At 44.5% G+C, this 16,102-nt stretch overlaps 1 protein-coding gene across 1 annotated transcript in view; it reads right to left on the bottom strand.

Moving 5' to 3' along the window:
• The window catches only part of LOC142381809 (dematin-like), a 47,415-nt gene extending 32,219 nt beyond the window's left edge, over window positions 1-15,196 (bottom strand). The window contains 1 exon segment of the mRNA XM_075467044.1: window positions 15,101-15,196. The gene's annotated coding sequence lies outside the window, so the exon portion shown is untranslated.
• Window positions 15,197-16,102: the final 906 nt, after the last annotated feature.

Raw genomic sequence — 16,102 nt, 5'->3', positions numbered from 1 at the left:
GCCTATTTCACAGCTTCACACAGAGAAGTAAAAACTTTGGAGAGATTCAGATTTAACCGTCAGGAAGCAGGACGATCGCTGCTTTCTGCATAATTCAACACATTTTGCCCCAAACTTCTGAGCAGAAATGAAAATAAGGTGAAGCCAGTGTGGACGGATTGAGAAATGAAGAAAATGCAGCAAAGCTTTTATGATAGGCAACAGGTTCTGTATATATATATATATATATATATATATATACATACATATATGTGAAACACCATCAGAAGAAGAAACTCCGGGTTTAAGGCCTGCAGGACACCCAGGAACCTGTTCCACCTCAGGTTTAACCTGGGTTTATACCATCAGTACATATGAGGCCAACAGAAGGTCTCCACATGTTTTGGAGCTTGGGATAAAGTTTTCTGGGGCCGACGTCTCTTCTTCTACAGAATTTTAGCAGCACAGAGGTTCAGCGGTTTTATCTTCAGGCTTCACTTCCACCTTCAGACTCTTTTTGGGTCTAAAAGAGCAAATGTTCAGCGACAGGCCGCCTGCCTTCGGGCTCGTCCTCCTCTTTGTGTCGGGATGAAAAGTCGTAAATTATCTCCTTAACACCGCTGAGGCGGTCTTTAGTGCCGGTCACTGGTTAACAAACAAACACGGGTCCTGAGAACGTGCAGACCTTACAGACCGGTTTACATCAGACTGACACTTTTTGTGTGCTGGTGGTGGCAGCTAAGAAGTGCTTTTGTTTATCTTGTCCTGTACAGGGACAGAGGGGAGACTTCTCCTCAATTATTAAAACCTGGGCTGTGTTCCAAACCGCATACTACTCCTACTACTCCAACTAACTTTCTGAGTTAGTATGTGAGAAGTTCCCGGATGCATACTAGATTCTCTGAAATGTTGGGTATGCATCATGAGGTTGCTACTCATACTCAAACTACCCAAGATGCAACGTAACGTGACGTCGCCGATCGTCATTTCCTTTCAAAACGGCAGTTTCAAGCTAGCTACAACGAGGGTAGGTTCACTTCCTGTTTTCAAAACAAAAGCACCAATTGTATGGTAATGGCTTTCCCTATGATAAAAGGCAACGGGTATTTTATTTTGTGAAAATAACCGGAAGTGCGTTAGCTCACTGCAGCTAGCTTTAGTAGCGCCGAATTCGTGGGAACAAAATTGTAAATAGCCGGTATTTTGTCAGGTTTTCAACACGTTGGGGATCTAAACGACTACTTTCTCACCTGAAAATGTTTCAAATGTTGCTAAAGTTTACAGAGTTTAGAGCTTAAGAGAAATCAGCTTCAGAACGGCTGATTTCAGCTCGGGCAGGGGCCAAATGCATTGTGGGTAAACGCTCTGCATACTGTCTGATCGATTAGTATGTAGTATGTAGTATGTAGTATGTAGTATGTAGTATGTAGTATGCAGTATGTAGTATGCAGTATGCAGTATGTAGTATGTAGTATGTAGTATGCAGTATGTAGTATGCAGCATGTAGTATGTAGTATGTAGTATGTAGTATGCAGTATGTAGTATGCAGTATGCAGTATGCAGTATGTAGTATGCAGCATGTAGTATGTAGTATGTAGTATGTAGTATGCAGTATGTAGTATGTAGTATGCAGTATGTAGTATGCAGTATGCAGTATGTAGTATGCAGCATGTAGTATGTAGTATGTAGTATGTAGTATGCAGTATGTAGTATGCAGTATGCAGTTTTGAACACAGCCATACATTTGTTTTCAAATTGGCACCTTCTAGCAGGGGCTGCACGGTGATGTGGTGGTTAGCACTATCGCCTGGTTAACACCATCGCCTGGTTAGCACCATCGCCTGGTTAACGCCTGGTTAGCACCATCGCCTGGTTAGCACCATCGCCTGGTTAGCACCATCGCCTGGTTAACGCCTGGTTAGCACCATCGCCTGGTTAGCACCATCGCCTGGTTAACGCCTGGTTAGCACCATCGCCTGGTTAACGCCTGGTTAGCACCATCGCCTGGTTAGCACCATCGCCTGGTTAACGCCTGGTTAGCACCATCGCCTGGTTAGCACCATCGCCTGGTTAGCACCATCGCCTGGTTAACGCCTGGTTAGCACCATTGCCTGGTTAGCACCATCGCCTGGTTAACGCCTGGTTAACACCATCGCCTGGTTAGCACCATCGCCTGGTTAGCACCATCGCCTGGTTAACGCCTGCTTAGCACCTGGTTAGCACCATCGCCTGGTTAACGCCTGGTTAGCACCTGGTTAGCATCATCGCCTGGTTAACGCCTGGTTAGCACCATCGCCTGGTTAGCACCATCGCCTGGTTAACGCCTGGTTAGCACCATCGCCTGGTTAGCACCATCGCCTGGTTAACGCCTGGTTCGCACCATTGCCTGGTTAGCACCATCGCCTGGTTAACGCCTGGTTAACACCATCGCCTGGTTAGCACCATCGCCTGGTTAGCACCATCGCCTGGTTAACGCCTGCTTAGCACCTGGTTAGCACCATCGCCTGGTTAACGCCTGGTTAGCACCTGGTTAGCATCATCGCCTGGTTAACGCCTGGTTAGCACTATCGCCTGGTTAACACCATCGCCTGGTTAACACCATCGCCTGGTTAGCACCGTCTCCTCACAGCAGAGTGTTTTCTCAGGCTTTCTCCCACCATCCAAAAACTATTCGGGTAGATTTGTGACCCTAAATTGACAAGAGTGAGAGTTGTTGGTGTTGTTTGTCTCGTTTGCCTCTGTGATGGACGGGCGACGTGTCCAGAGTGTATCATCCTCCTCGTCCTCCTCTTCGTCCTCCTCCTCTTCCTCCTACTCCTCTTCCTCCTCCTCTTCCTCCTCTTCTTCCTCCTCTTCTTCCTCCTCTTCTTCCTCTGTTTGTTTTTTGTCTCAGAACAGGTTGATGCCCGATGCTGTAAGTGGGTCACAGACTGAAATCTGCTGAGTCACAGCTCCACAGTCGGCACCCCTGATGTCAGCTCCATCTTGTGCTCATCTCAGTTTTAAATGACAGCGTTTGCTACGTCTCACTTTGATGAAATAACAGCTCAAACCGAGTCTTCTGATTCCAGGGTTGCATAATGTTGGAGGTGCAGCAGTGATTTGAGCTTTTGCTTGTTAGTGTGCCTGAATTCTGCATTTATCAGCAGCTTCTGAGTATCTGCTGCATGTTCAGCTGCTCGTCACCTGAAAAAACTGACTCATGGTTGCATGTAGGAGACGATTATTTAGCTGTGGGGCGAAGGCGGGAGGCATTTTGTGGACTTCAGTGAATCAGATGTTCCTAAATAGCTCATTCTGCTCCAATCAGTGAAGTCTGCTCTATGTTTTATGGACCTTTAAAACTTGGTGAATTCAGTTTTGGGATGCGCTCCTTTTTCTGTGACAGTCACACAAGGAAGCTAGCAGAGAACCGAAGGAAGCTAGCAGAGAAAAGGAGGAAGCTAGCAGAGAACAGAAAGAAGCTAGCAGAGAACCGAAGGAAGCTAGCAGAGAAAAGGAGGAAGCTAGCAGAGAACAGAAAGAAGCTAGCAGAGAACCGAAGGAAGTTGGCAGAGAACAGAAGGACGCTAGCAGAGAACAGAAGGAAGCTAGCAGAGGACAGAAGGAAGCTAGCAGAGAACAGAAGGAAGCTAGCAGAGAACAGAAGGAAGCTAGGAGAGAACAGAAGGAACCTAGGAGAGAACAGAAGGAAGCTAGCAGAGAACAGAAGGAAGCTAGCAGAGAACAGAAGGAAGCTAGAAGAGAACAGAGGGAAGCTAGCAGAGAACAGAAGGAAGCTAGCAGAGAACAGAGGGAAGCTAGCAGAGAACAGAAGGAAGCTAACAGAGAACAGAAGGAAGCTAGCAGAGAACAGAAGGAAGCTAGCAGAGAACAGAAGGAAGCTAGCAGAGAACATAAGGAAGCTAGCAGAGAAAAGAAGGAAGCTAGCAGAGAAAAGAAGGAAGCTAGAAGAGAACAGAGGGAAGCTAGAAGGGAACAGAAGGAAGCTAGCAGAGAACAGAAGGACGCTAGTGAACAGTAGGAAGCTAGCAGAGAACAGAAGGAAGCTAGCAGAGAACAGAAGGAAGCTAACAGAGAAGAAAAGGAAGCTAGAAGAGAACAGAAGGAAGCTAGCAGAGAACAGAAGGAAGCTAGCAGAGAACAGAAGGAAGCTAGCAGAGAACATAAGGAAGCTAGCAGAGAAAAGAAGGAAGCTAGCAGAGAAAAGAAGGAAGCTAGAAGAGAACAGAGGGAAGCTAGAAGGGAACAGAAGGAAGCTAGCAGAGAACAGAAGGACGCTAGTGAACAGTAGGAAGCTAGCAGAGAACAGAAGGAAGCTAGCAGAGAACAGAAGGAAGCTAACAGAGAAGAAAAGGAAGCTAGAAGAGAACAGAAGGAAGCTAGCAGAGAACAGAAGGACGCTAAAGCAACTTGTATTTATTGTGTTGGACAAATTCTCATTCTCAAAGTCTCATTTCTGTTGAAATGTCATCAGAACTACGCCCCTCTTTCATTTAAATAACACACTAACTCGATTACTCAAGTAATGATAGAATGCTCGAGTAGCTAAACATCTGCACATCAATTTTGATATCTGATTGTTAAGGCGTTATGAAAGTCCTTTGTTTATTGTTAAAACCCAACATTAACTCAACAATGTACAATCAGCGGGAGTGGTGAACCGCCTTAAAGCTACACCAGGTGGGCACTTTCACAGGTGCAGCTAACTAGGCTCCTGCACTGGCACCGGATGCAGAGCGGAGTAACACTGAAATATCACAACAATGACTGATTTATTGGCTTTTTGAAGGGGTTTTCCATTGAAGGGGAATATTTCAACCACTAACCTCATTAGATCAGTGTTAAGGGGCAAGAATACTCCAGATTTGAAACTATTTAACCATTTTTACACCTAAATGCAGACATATAAAATCCATAGATTGCTGCTGTTGGGTGTAAACAGCACTTCCTCCGAGGTGAAGAATCAGAGGTTCGCCAACAGTCGAGTATTCTGAGCTCTTGTTGATCCTTTTGATTGGTTAAATGTTTGTAAAACAGATGCAGAATCTGACCGATAGCTCAGAGTTGTTTGACAGGTCCAAGACAAACTGGTTGATGATTAAAACTATTGATCATTTTCATTCAAACATTCTAAGCCACTGGTTCAGGAAGTGTGTGGCAGCATGAGGAGGCAGCTGATTGGTCAGGAATCTGACGCGGTTTTAGTTTCAGTTTGTCTGTTGCTGTTCTGGGAACTTATGAAATCACAAGAACGCAACAGTTACAGCAGCGCCCGTGAGTGTGCACGTGTTCGCTGGCTCTTATCTCTGCTCACAGGGAGGCGACCGCGCCCAGACTGCCATCGTTTAGCTAGCAGCTGCTGCCATCGTTTAGCTAGCAGCTGCGTCACCACTGCTTCTGAAGGTGTTTGTTCTGATTGAAACTGGTTTCCAACAGTGTTTGTTCTCTGTTAAGCCACTTAACTCTGAGCTGTGAACCATTCAGGCAGGAAAAAGGCTCCTAACTCAAGGGATGAACCAGTGTTGTGTCCACATTTTAAACTGGATCTTTAGGCACTTTGTTCCCAGCAGCCTGTCACAGAGACACATCATTTGTTCCCATTTCTTTAGCTGCATCTGTGAAAAACAGCTTCATAGTTTCAACTTTTTTCTACATTTACGTTAAAACTGCTTTCAGTTACCAAAAGAGTCAAATTAATATAAGAAATTCTGTTTAAAAAAAAAATCCTAATCCCAAAATAATGAACGTTCTCACGTCTAAAAGTAGAAAAGTAGGAAAAAAACAGACAATAATAAGAATTATATGATATTCAACATGAAGAAAAAGTAAATAAGATTCAATTTAAAGCTTAAAAAGGAATATAAGATATAATCTAAATACTAGTTATGGAACAGTTAATATAAATGAAATGATTAAACTGCTTTATGCCACCAGAAATGAATAATCTAGAAGCTCTTTGTGGGTTTTAGACTGGAATTAAGATTTGTTCCCATTTCTTTAGCTGCATGTGTGAAAAACAGCAAAGATAACACAGTGTGACAGACAGAAAACAGGATTTCTGCAGCAACAAGGTGATTCCCAAAGAGCTGTTAGCTGAAAACTTGGCATATCTCAGCATGGTGTGCAGTGTGTCCTTAAAACATTTGAGGAAGCTGGACAAGTGGAGGACAGAAGAAGAAGTGTCAGGCCTAAAGAACTATCTACAGCAGATGAGCAGGATCTGAAAGTGATGTCCTTAAGAAAGAGGAAAACATCCAGCAAAGCCCTGACACAGGAGCTGAGAGATGCATCTGGATCATGCTTCCTGTTTCCATGCTCAAATGGAAACAGGAAACAAAATCGAAACAAACATAAAGAACTGAAGCTGATCAGCTGCTTCCTGTTTCCATGGAAACATAAAGAACTGAAGCTGATCAGCCGCTTCCTGTTACCATGGAAACATAAAGAACTGAAGCTGATCAGCTGCTTCCTGTTACCATGGAAACATAAAGAACTGAAGCTGATCAGCTGCTTCCTGTTTCCATGGAAACATAAAGAACTGAAGCTGATCAGTTGCTTCCTGTTTCCATGGAAACATAAAGAACTGAAGCTGATCAGTTGCTTCCTGTTTCCATGGAAACATAAAGAACTGAAGCTGATCAGCTGCTTCCTGTTTCCATGGAAACATAAAGAACTGAAGCTGATCAGTTGCTTCCTGTTTCCATGGAAACATAAAGAACTGAAGCTGATCAGCTGCTTCCTGTTACCATGGAAACATAAAGAACTGAAGCTGATCATCTACTTCCTGCTTCCTGTTTCCATGGAAACAGCTGATCAGCTGTTTCCATGGAAACAGCTGATCAGCTGGTATCTACTTACAGAGACGAACCGACGACTAAACAAAATAATCTGACAGAAGAGTAAATGATTTTTTCCTCTTCAGTCTCTAATCATAACAACTAATCTCTCCATGCAGATGATGTCTTTCTGTTGTCATGACAACTGTTGGATAAAGCAGGGATTTCCTGTTGTACGCTGATGCAGAGCTTCTTCCTGCTTTCCTTCTTATCTCCATCCTTCCCAGCTCAGTCTTTCCTTCCCTTTCTCCCTCTTCATGCTTTCTTCCCCTCATATTTCCTCTCTTTGCTTCCTCGTCTCTCTCATTTTTAAAGTCATTTTATTTTATTTTCCCAGCATCCATCCTTTTTGCTGTTCTTCTTCCTGCTCCACCACATCCCCTCACCTTCTTTCTGTATTCTCTTACCGCTTCTTTCCTTCTTTCCTCATCTATCCTGGTCGGCTGAGGTCTGACGGTCAGAGTCAGGAGGCCATCTGTCGTATCAGCAAACACACGAGCTGCACAACTTAAAATTCCAGCGCTGACGGCGGGCCTGAACAACAGCCCCCCCCCCGCTGTCGGCCCCCTGCTGTGCTCAGAGATAAGAGCTGTGGCCTCTGTCGGCCTGCCGGTTATTTCAGGAACATTCTGCTCCTTTACAGCCCGAAGTTCCACTGACTCTGGTGCACAACAAGTCCCAAAACCGGTTTAACTAAACTGGTTTAACCAGACCGGTTTAACCAGACCAGTTTAACTAGACCGGTTTAACCAGACCAGTTTAACTAGACCGGTTTAACCAAATCAGTTTAACCAAACCGATTTAACTAAACCAGTTTAACTAAACCAGTTTCAGATCCCGTCCACACTAAGCCGGCTAAATTTTTTCTCTCCATTTCAGCCTTCTGTCCAAACTGAAACTGAAACCTTTCTTCCCCAAAAACTGAACTTTTACCAAAGAAATGTTCCAGGTGTGGGTTGATCTTGTAGTAAAACAAAGATGGAAGCACAGATTAATCTTAATAAACCAAAGAAAGACAGAAAGGCATCATTTTAATCTGATGCAGCAGGCTCCCTCTGTGCTCTGACACTTAATGTGGTTTCTTTTATCAATAAGTATCACGTTTTATTGGTCTCAGAGCAGATCATCTCTGGGGAGACTCAAACTGGTGTCCTGGTACTGTATACGGCCTTTGTTCTGTTAAAGCTTCCCTGATGCAGACTGTAAACCTGTGAAACTGTGAAACTGCAGCATCTGTTATATGTGAGCGCAGCTAAAACATCTGGGGGAACTTTCTGCTTCTTTTTGGGGACATTTCAGACATTTATTCGAGCTGCTTTGTGGTAAACGAGTCTTTCTGCCAGTGATCAGAGTCCAGGCAAACGTTTGTTCTGCTTAAAAACAGCTGATTGAAAGAGGCCCGGCTGTTCTAAGGACCCACGGAGACATTCGGGCGGCTGTGGAGGCCAGTTTATAAACCTGAAGCCAAACTGCAGCCAAACTGAAGCCAAACTGAAGCCAAACTGCAGCCAAACTGCAGCCAATCTGCAGCCAATCTGCAGCCAAACTGAAGCCAAACTGCAGCCAATCTGCAGCCAAACTGAAGCCAATCTGCAGCCAATCTGCAGCCAATCTGCAGCCAAACTGAAGCCAAACTGCAGCCAAACTGCAGCCAAACTGCAGCCAAACTGCAGCCAAACTGAAGCCAAACTGAAGCCAATCTGCAGCCAAACTGAAGCCAAACTGAAGCCAATCTGCAGCCAAACTGAAGCCAAACTGCAGCCAAACTGAAGCCAAACTGCAGCCAATCTGCAGCCAAACTGAAGCCAAACTGCAGCCAAACTGAAGCCAAACTGAAGCCAAACTGCAGCCAAACTGAAGCCAATCTGCAGCCAATCTGCAGCCAAACTGAAGCCAAACTGCAGCCAATCTGCAGCCAAACTGAAGCCAATCTGCAGCCAATCTGCAGCCAATCTGCAGCCAAACTGAAGCCAAACTGCAGCCAAACTGCAGCCAAACTGCAGCCAAACTGAAGCCAATCTGCAGCCAAACTGAAGCCAAACTGAAGCCAATCTGCAGCCAAACTGAAGCCAAACTGAAGCCAATCTGCAGCCAAACTGCAGCCAATCTGCAGCCAAACTGAAGCCAATCTGCAGCCAATCTGCAGCCAATCTGCAGCCAAACTGAAGCCAAACTGCAGCCAAACTGCAGCCAAACTGAAGCCAAACTGAAGCCAATCTGCAGCCAAACTGAAGCCAAACTGAAGCCAATCTGCAGCCAAACTGAAGCCAAACTGCAGCCAAACTGAAGCCAAACTGCAGCCAATCTGCAGCCAAACTGAAGCCAAACTGCAGCCAAACTGAAGCCAAACTGAAGCCAAACTGCAGCCAAACTGAAGCCAAACTGCAGCCAAACTGCAGCCAAACTGCAGCCAAACTGAAGCCAAACTGAAGCCAATCTGCAGCCAAACTGAAGCCAAACTGAAGCCAATCTGCAGCCAAACTGAAGCCAAACTGCAGCCAAACTGAAGCCAAACTGCAGCCAATCTGCAGCCAAACTGAAGCCAAACTGCAGCCAAACTGAAGCCAAACTGAAGCCAAACTGCAGCCAAACTGAAGCCAAACTGCAGCCAAACTGAAGCCAAACTGCAGCCAAACTGAAGCCAAACTGAAGCCAAACTGAAGCCAAACTGAAGCCAAACTGAAGCCAAACTGCAGCCAAACTGAAGCCAAACTGAAGCTAAACTGAAGCCAAACTGCAGCCAATCTGCAGCTAAACTGAAGCCAAACTGCAGCCAAACTGAAGCCAAACTGCAGCCAATCTGCAGCCAAACTGAAGCCAAACTGCAGCCAAACTGAAGCCAAACTGAAGCCAAACTGAAGCCAAACTGCAGCCAAACTGAAGCCAAACTGAAGCTAAACTGAAGCCAAACTGCAGCCAATCTGCAGCTAAACTGAAGCCAAACTGCAGCCAAACTGCAGCCAAACTGCAGCCAAACTGAAGCCAAACTGCAGCCAAACTGAAGCCAAACTGCAGCCAAACTGAAGCCAAACTGAAGCCAAACTGCAGCCAAACTGAAGACAAACTGAAGCCAAACTGCAGCCAAACTGCAGCCAAACTGCAGCCAAACTGAAGCCAATCTGCAGCCAAACTGAAGCCAAACTGCAGCCAAACTGAAGCCAAACTGCAGACAAACTGCAGCCAAACTGAAGCCAAACTGAAGACAAACTGAAGCCAAACTGCAGCCAAACTGCAGCCAAACTGCAGCCAAACTGAAGACAAACTGAAGCCAAACTGCAGACAAACTGCAGCCAAACTGCAGCCAAACTGAAGACAAACTGAAGCCAAACTGCAGCCAAACTGAAGCCAAACTGCAGACAAACTGCAGCCAAACTGAAGCCAAACTGAAGACAAACTGAAGCCAAACTGCAGCCAAACTGCAGCCAAACTGAAGACAAACTGAAGCCAAACTGAAGCCAAACTGCAGCCAAACTGCAGCCAAACTGCAGCCAAACTGAAGACAAACTGAAGCCAAACTGCAGCCAAACTGCAGCCAAACTGAAGCCAAACTGAAGCCAAACTGAAGCCAAACTGAAGACAAACTGAAGCCAAACTGCAGCCAAACTGCAGCCAAACTGAAGCCAAACTGCAGCCAAACTGAAGCCAATCTGCAGGCTGTGTTTGTAGAGAAGATCCAACGATGTGAAAGCAATATATACAGGGTCAGGGACTTTTTTCACGCTTGCCCACATAGTAACATCGCTTCCATCAAAGCGAATCTGAAGCTTTTGTAAAGTCAGACAGAAGCCCAGCAGGTTTAAAGTGAGTAAACTGGATCCCACAGTGATCCCAGAAGCTGCTCGGATGCTGCATCCTCCACCAGAGAAACGTTCCTGACGCTCTTCAGCAGGAACACAGCTGGAAACATCTGGGATCTGTGAAGGTGTTGGTTTCTAACTGAGTTTATTTTAACTTTGTTCTAACCTGTGCAGATCAGACGAGTCACAGACTGGTTTTACCTGCCCCTGATGTGCATCAAGGCTTCTCTAAAAAGCACCTTAAAATGAGCAGATTTCTGTCCATGTTGTTTTTATTCAAATCTTCCAGATATGAATAAAAACAACAATGTAACCTGAGAGATGAAGCTGTGCTTCAGTTTCTCTGGGAGTTCTGCCTCAGCAGTAGCACCTGTGTGTGTATGTATGTATGTATATATATATATATATATATATATATATATATAGTTGCACATTTTACTTTAATTTTTATGCACAGTTAAATTTGTTTTGTTTTTTGTATGCACAATTTTTCTGCTTTATCTTCTTACTTGGTTTTCATTCAACCTTCTCAATTTATTTAATGCTGTTGACGACGCCTCGTCACCAAGAATTTCAATGTATAGTATGACCCTGTGTCTCTCTGTACAAATGACAATAAATCTTGAATCTTGAATATTGAATCTTAAGCTTCAGTTTGGAGCAAAGCTGCAGCTATTCTGCTCGGTCTGTCTTTCCTGCGTAAGCTCACACGCTAACGCGCTAACACGCTAACAGAGGTAAAGCAGAGTTCTCCAGGATCAGCAGCTCACAGCTTTCTGGTTTCTATATCTGCCGCAGCAGCGTCCCAGCAGAGCAAAGTTTCTCTTGTATAACAGGAGGGGAGATGACTCATGTTTCCATAAATAGAGGAGAGCGCCCACGCAGCGCAGCCAGACGCTGGGGACGGTACCACCACGGTTCTGGTTCTCTGTGACCCATCTGCAGCTTTTGTCACTGGAAACCACCACATCCCAGAATATGTACTTTACATCACATTATCTCATTTCCCCCATTGGGGGATAAATAAAGTATTATCATATACTATTCTATTCTATTACGGTCATTCTGCAGACGCTTTTATCCAAAGCGACTTACAGTAAGTGTGTTCCATATCGGTAGGCAAAAGAACTTCAGGTCACAAGAAATCATAAGTGCATTTCCTTCCAAAACCAAACAGCTAAGAGCAGAACTAGTGCTAGAGTAAGTTAGGTACTCTATTTAAAGGTCATATTCTCAGTATGAATCATAGCATGCATGCGTTCAACAGAGTAATACATTTACATCACAGAATGGTTCTCCAGGAAAAAGTCAGACCTCACAATCTCTTGGCCCTATTTTCTCTCCCTTCGTATCACTGCCTGCTGCCGACAGCCGCGCCTGTTACGGTGTTTGCTGCTCGGTCTGCACATCTGTACTGAGCTGCTGCAGTCCAGATGTTTCACCAGCTGAACACATCTGGAGACAGCAGAGAGGAGCCAGGAGTCCATCAGACAGGAACGGGACAACAGAGGTCCAGCAGCTGGTCTCCTCAGCTCCAGATGTTTCCAGATGCTGTTAAAGGAAGAAAGCTGGACCCGTCCCAACACTTATGAGACGTGTCGCTGCCGTCAGATCCAGGACGAGCCGATACCGAAACGCCTCACAGCTGTGTCCTGTCCCAACTCTTCTGAAACAGTTTGTGAATAACTGGTTTATTGATCAGAAGTTTGAAAGTGTTTTATAGATTAAATATATATTTAAGGGTCTGATAGATACAGTGGTGGGCCGTCAGGGCCTGCAAGGCCTTCTCTGCTGGCCTAAACAATATCTTAAACAAAATAAAATGAACATCTGTTTGTGATTTTCTTAATTATTATCTTATTTAATTTCATATCTTACTATTTTATTGTCTGACCGTTTCCTTTCCCTTGGCTGCGCTGCTGCCAGACGTGTATTTTCATATTGACGCATTTAACCAATCATATTTCAGCTATCATTGGTTGCCAGGCAAACAAATCTGCCGGGAGGCCAGAACAATCTGGGTCTGCTGGCCCTAACTACATCTAGAATGTAGAAGACAGCGTAGCGAACCCCGAACCAATGTTATTAGACTGTCTCTGACGGCCCCCAACAGCCCATTGCAGGCGTAGGTGGTCTGATTGGCTCGAAGCAGACATACTGTATGGAAACGTCATTTTAATCACATTAGATGATTGGGTAGATTTTGACATGACGTCTGATGCTACAAAAAAAATACATTAGTGCTAGTGCTAGTCGAGTTATCGAAATCACGAATATTGAGGAGCTTTTATAAGATATAGTTGAGTTATTAATAGACTATTAATAATAATAATAATAATAATGATAATGAATGAATAATTTACCTAACAACTATTAATAATAGTAACAACTATTAATAATAGTTGTTAGGTTATTTTCCGTTTTATATAAAACATCAATGGCTGAAGGAGGAGGAGAAGTTGATTTGGTGGCAAATTTATTGTTGCAGCCATTTGCCCTGAGGACTTTCACTGAGAAGCTGGACATTGTAAAGAGAGGTCGGCTAACTCCGAAGTTAGCGAACCTGACACAAGCCGGTAAAGGATTTGTACGCCACTTTCAATCAGCAAATTACGAACGATACCCCTGGCTTTAGAAACAAAAAGTACGGTTCTGTATTGAGCTGAAACGGGACACAATTTTGTAAAAATGCAGGAAATTGCATCTAAGAAATGCAAAATTTTCTGGGGGAGGACCCCCGGACCCCTCGCACGAATGAGGTGTCCCTAATTACAGTTGCCGACCAAACTGAAGGTCCATGTGTGAAATGCACGGCCCGCCACTGGATAGATTTGATCAGCAGCCGTCAAACATCGGACAGAAAACTCAGTGTTGAGCTATTAAATCATCATTTCCCTTCAAGAACTGAGCTGAAGAGAAGAAAACACGATGCAGATGTTACAGTTTATGTTCGTCTGAGGCCAGTAAATAAACAGTTTGCTGCTGGCTGCCAGGCGGGGCTGAACCCAGATGTTTGCTCTGACCCAGATGTTTGCAGGTAGCTCCAGGCTTTGCTTCCACTGATGTGAAACTCCTGAGAGAAGCAGCTGTTTGACCAAAGTTAGATTCATAACCAGCAGCTTTTCTTTTGGCTTTCACATTTCACATCACAACGCTCAGAAACCGAATCTTTCCTGAAAACACTTCTGAGCCCCGAAAACAAAACGGTCCTCAGTGCAGCGGTCAGAGGCCGACAATGGGCCTCACATAGCTGCATGGACACACACACACACACACACACACACACCAAACAGGACAGCCATTATTCACACAGAGAGCGTTCAGTTTGCAGCGTTCACTCTGTTCAAGAAGGACGACCTCTGACTTCTGACCTTTGACCTCACAGCAACATTCAACACCAGCGGGCTGAAACGGCCCCGAAGGCCGACCCCGACGCAGGGTGAACATGTCAGAACTTTAGAGAGATAAATGTGAATATGTCAGAACTTTAGAGAGATAAATGTGAACATATCAGAACTTTAAAGAGGTAAATGTGAACATGTCAGAACTCTAAAGAGATAAATGTGAACATATCAGAACTTTAAAGAGGTAAATGTGAACATGTCAGAACTCTAAAGAGATAAATGTGAACATATCAGAACTTTAAAGAGGTAAATGTGAACATGTCAGAACTCTAAAGAGATAAATGTGAACATATCAGAACTTTAAAGAGGTAAATGTGAACATGTCAGAACTCTAAAGAGATAAATGTGAACATATCAGAACTTTAAAGAGGTAAATGTGAACATATAAGAACTTTAAAGAGATAAATGTGAACATGTCAGAACTCTAAAGAGGTAAATGTGAACATGTCAGAGCTTTAAAGAGATAAATGTGAACATGTCAGAACTTTAAAGAGATAAATGTGAACATGTCAGAACTTTAAAGAGATAAATGTGAACATGTCAGAACTCTAAAGAGATAAATGTGAACATGTCAGAACTCTAAAGAGATAAATGTGAACATCTGGAGACAGAAGGCCGGCCGGCAGATGTGCTGGATGAGGAGGAGGCTGTTACATAAAGCCATCCTCCCCTCCTTAATCCTCCTCTCCTCCACCTCCCCGGCAGTCTCTTACATAATTCCCCATCATATGTGTTCACAGCTCCGCAGACAGCACGGAGGCAGTGAGGCACCTGCAGCGGGGGAGGGAGCTCCTCTGCCCCGCTGCGGCGCACCGCAGCTCCCCGGGACAAGGTGGAGCCGAGCCGGGGAGGGATTAGCGGCTTTACAGCCTCCCTGACACCGCCTGCGTTCCGCGGTGGTGTGAGGCTGAGGCTGCCGGTCCGGTCCGGTCTCTATCCCGCATTAATTCACTGTTAACTCATCAGTCATCATTTAGTCTGATTTCATCTGCGCGCACACACACACGAGCAAACATACGGACACGCGGACACGCACAAACATGCCGCGAGGAGCCGGAATGAGACGGAAGGTGAGTCTTACCTGTTCATCACAAACATCCAGCAGCTCCGACTGCGCGTCTCCGCTCCCACCCCCACATATACAGCGCGCGTGCACGGGGCGCGCGCATGAATGTGTGCGTCCGATAACAGCCTCCCTCTGGACGGGTCCATGTGCGGCAGCAGCGGGGGGGGGGCTTAAACATGACGCCGCAGACTGATGAGGCTCTGCGGGAACGCACCACCATCTGAAGGGTGAAACTCTCTGAAAACAAGGAGGCTTTCAATTATTACATTTCGGGGATTTAAATAACACTTTCAAAATAAAATGGATTAAGGAATGTACTCAATTTGTTTTTTTTTATTCCAAATAATATTTTTAAGAATTTTAATGGGTCTACATTTTGGAAATTCAATGTTACCAAATTACCTTCAAAATTATCAACATTTTATCAACAATGGAAATTGGGCTCTTCCCACAACTTTTCCCCCTCACACAGCCAGAATGTGGATTAAGTTTTATCGCGTTAACGCATTAATTATTTAACACCGATAGATATTTTATCGCGCATTAACGCACGTTTTATGTTTTATAAAAAATAAAAAATAAAAAATAAAAAAATAAAAATTTAATTTTTAAATTAAAACAAAAACATTTTTTTTGGCTTCCATTAAAGGCTCTTGTGCCTTTAATGGAAAGTTCAGAGAGGCCAGGGGCCAGCTGCAGCGAGGACTATAACTTCTAGTACACCCATGGGATTTTCCCCGTGTTTTTAGTTTTGTGTTTTATCATGTTTTATATTTCATGTCTTGGTTTTTCAGTTCTTGTTTTTCCCCTCACTTCCCATGCCTGATCATTAGTTCATTCCCCTCACCTGTGTGTTATTCTCACCAATCACTCCCACTCCCCTGTTTAGTTTCCAGGCTCCCCTGTCTTTTTGTGAAATCCTTACCTTGATACCTTGATTTGCACCCCTTCATGCCATGCTACGTCTTCTGTCTAAGTTAAGTATTTTGTTCTGTTTTTTTAGTCACAGTTATATTC

The sequence above is a fragment of the Odontesthes bonariensis genome, chromosome 6 (genome assembly GCF_027942865.1).
Source record: "Odontesthes bonariensis isolate fOdoBon6 chromosome 6, fOdoBon6.hap1, whole genome shotgun sequence".
Taxonomy (NCBI): domain Eukaryota; kingdom Metazoa; phylum Chordata; class Actinopteri; order Atheriniformes; family Atherinopsidae; genus Odontesthes; species Odontesthes bonariensis.
This window is presented reverse-complemented; position numbering and strand designations above follow the sequence as displayed.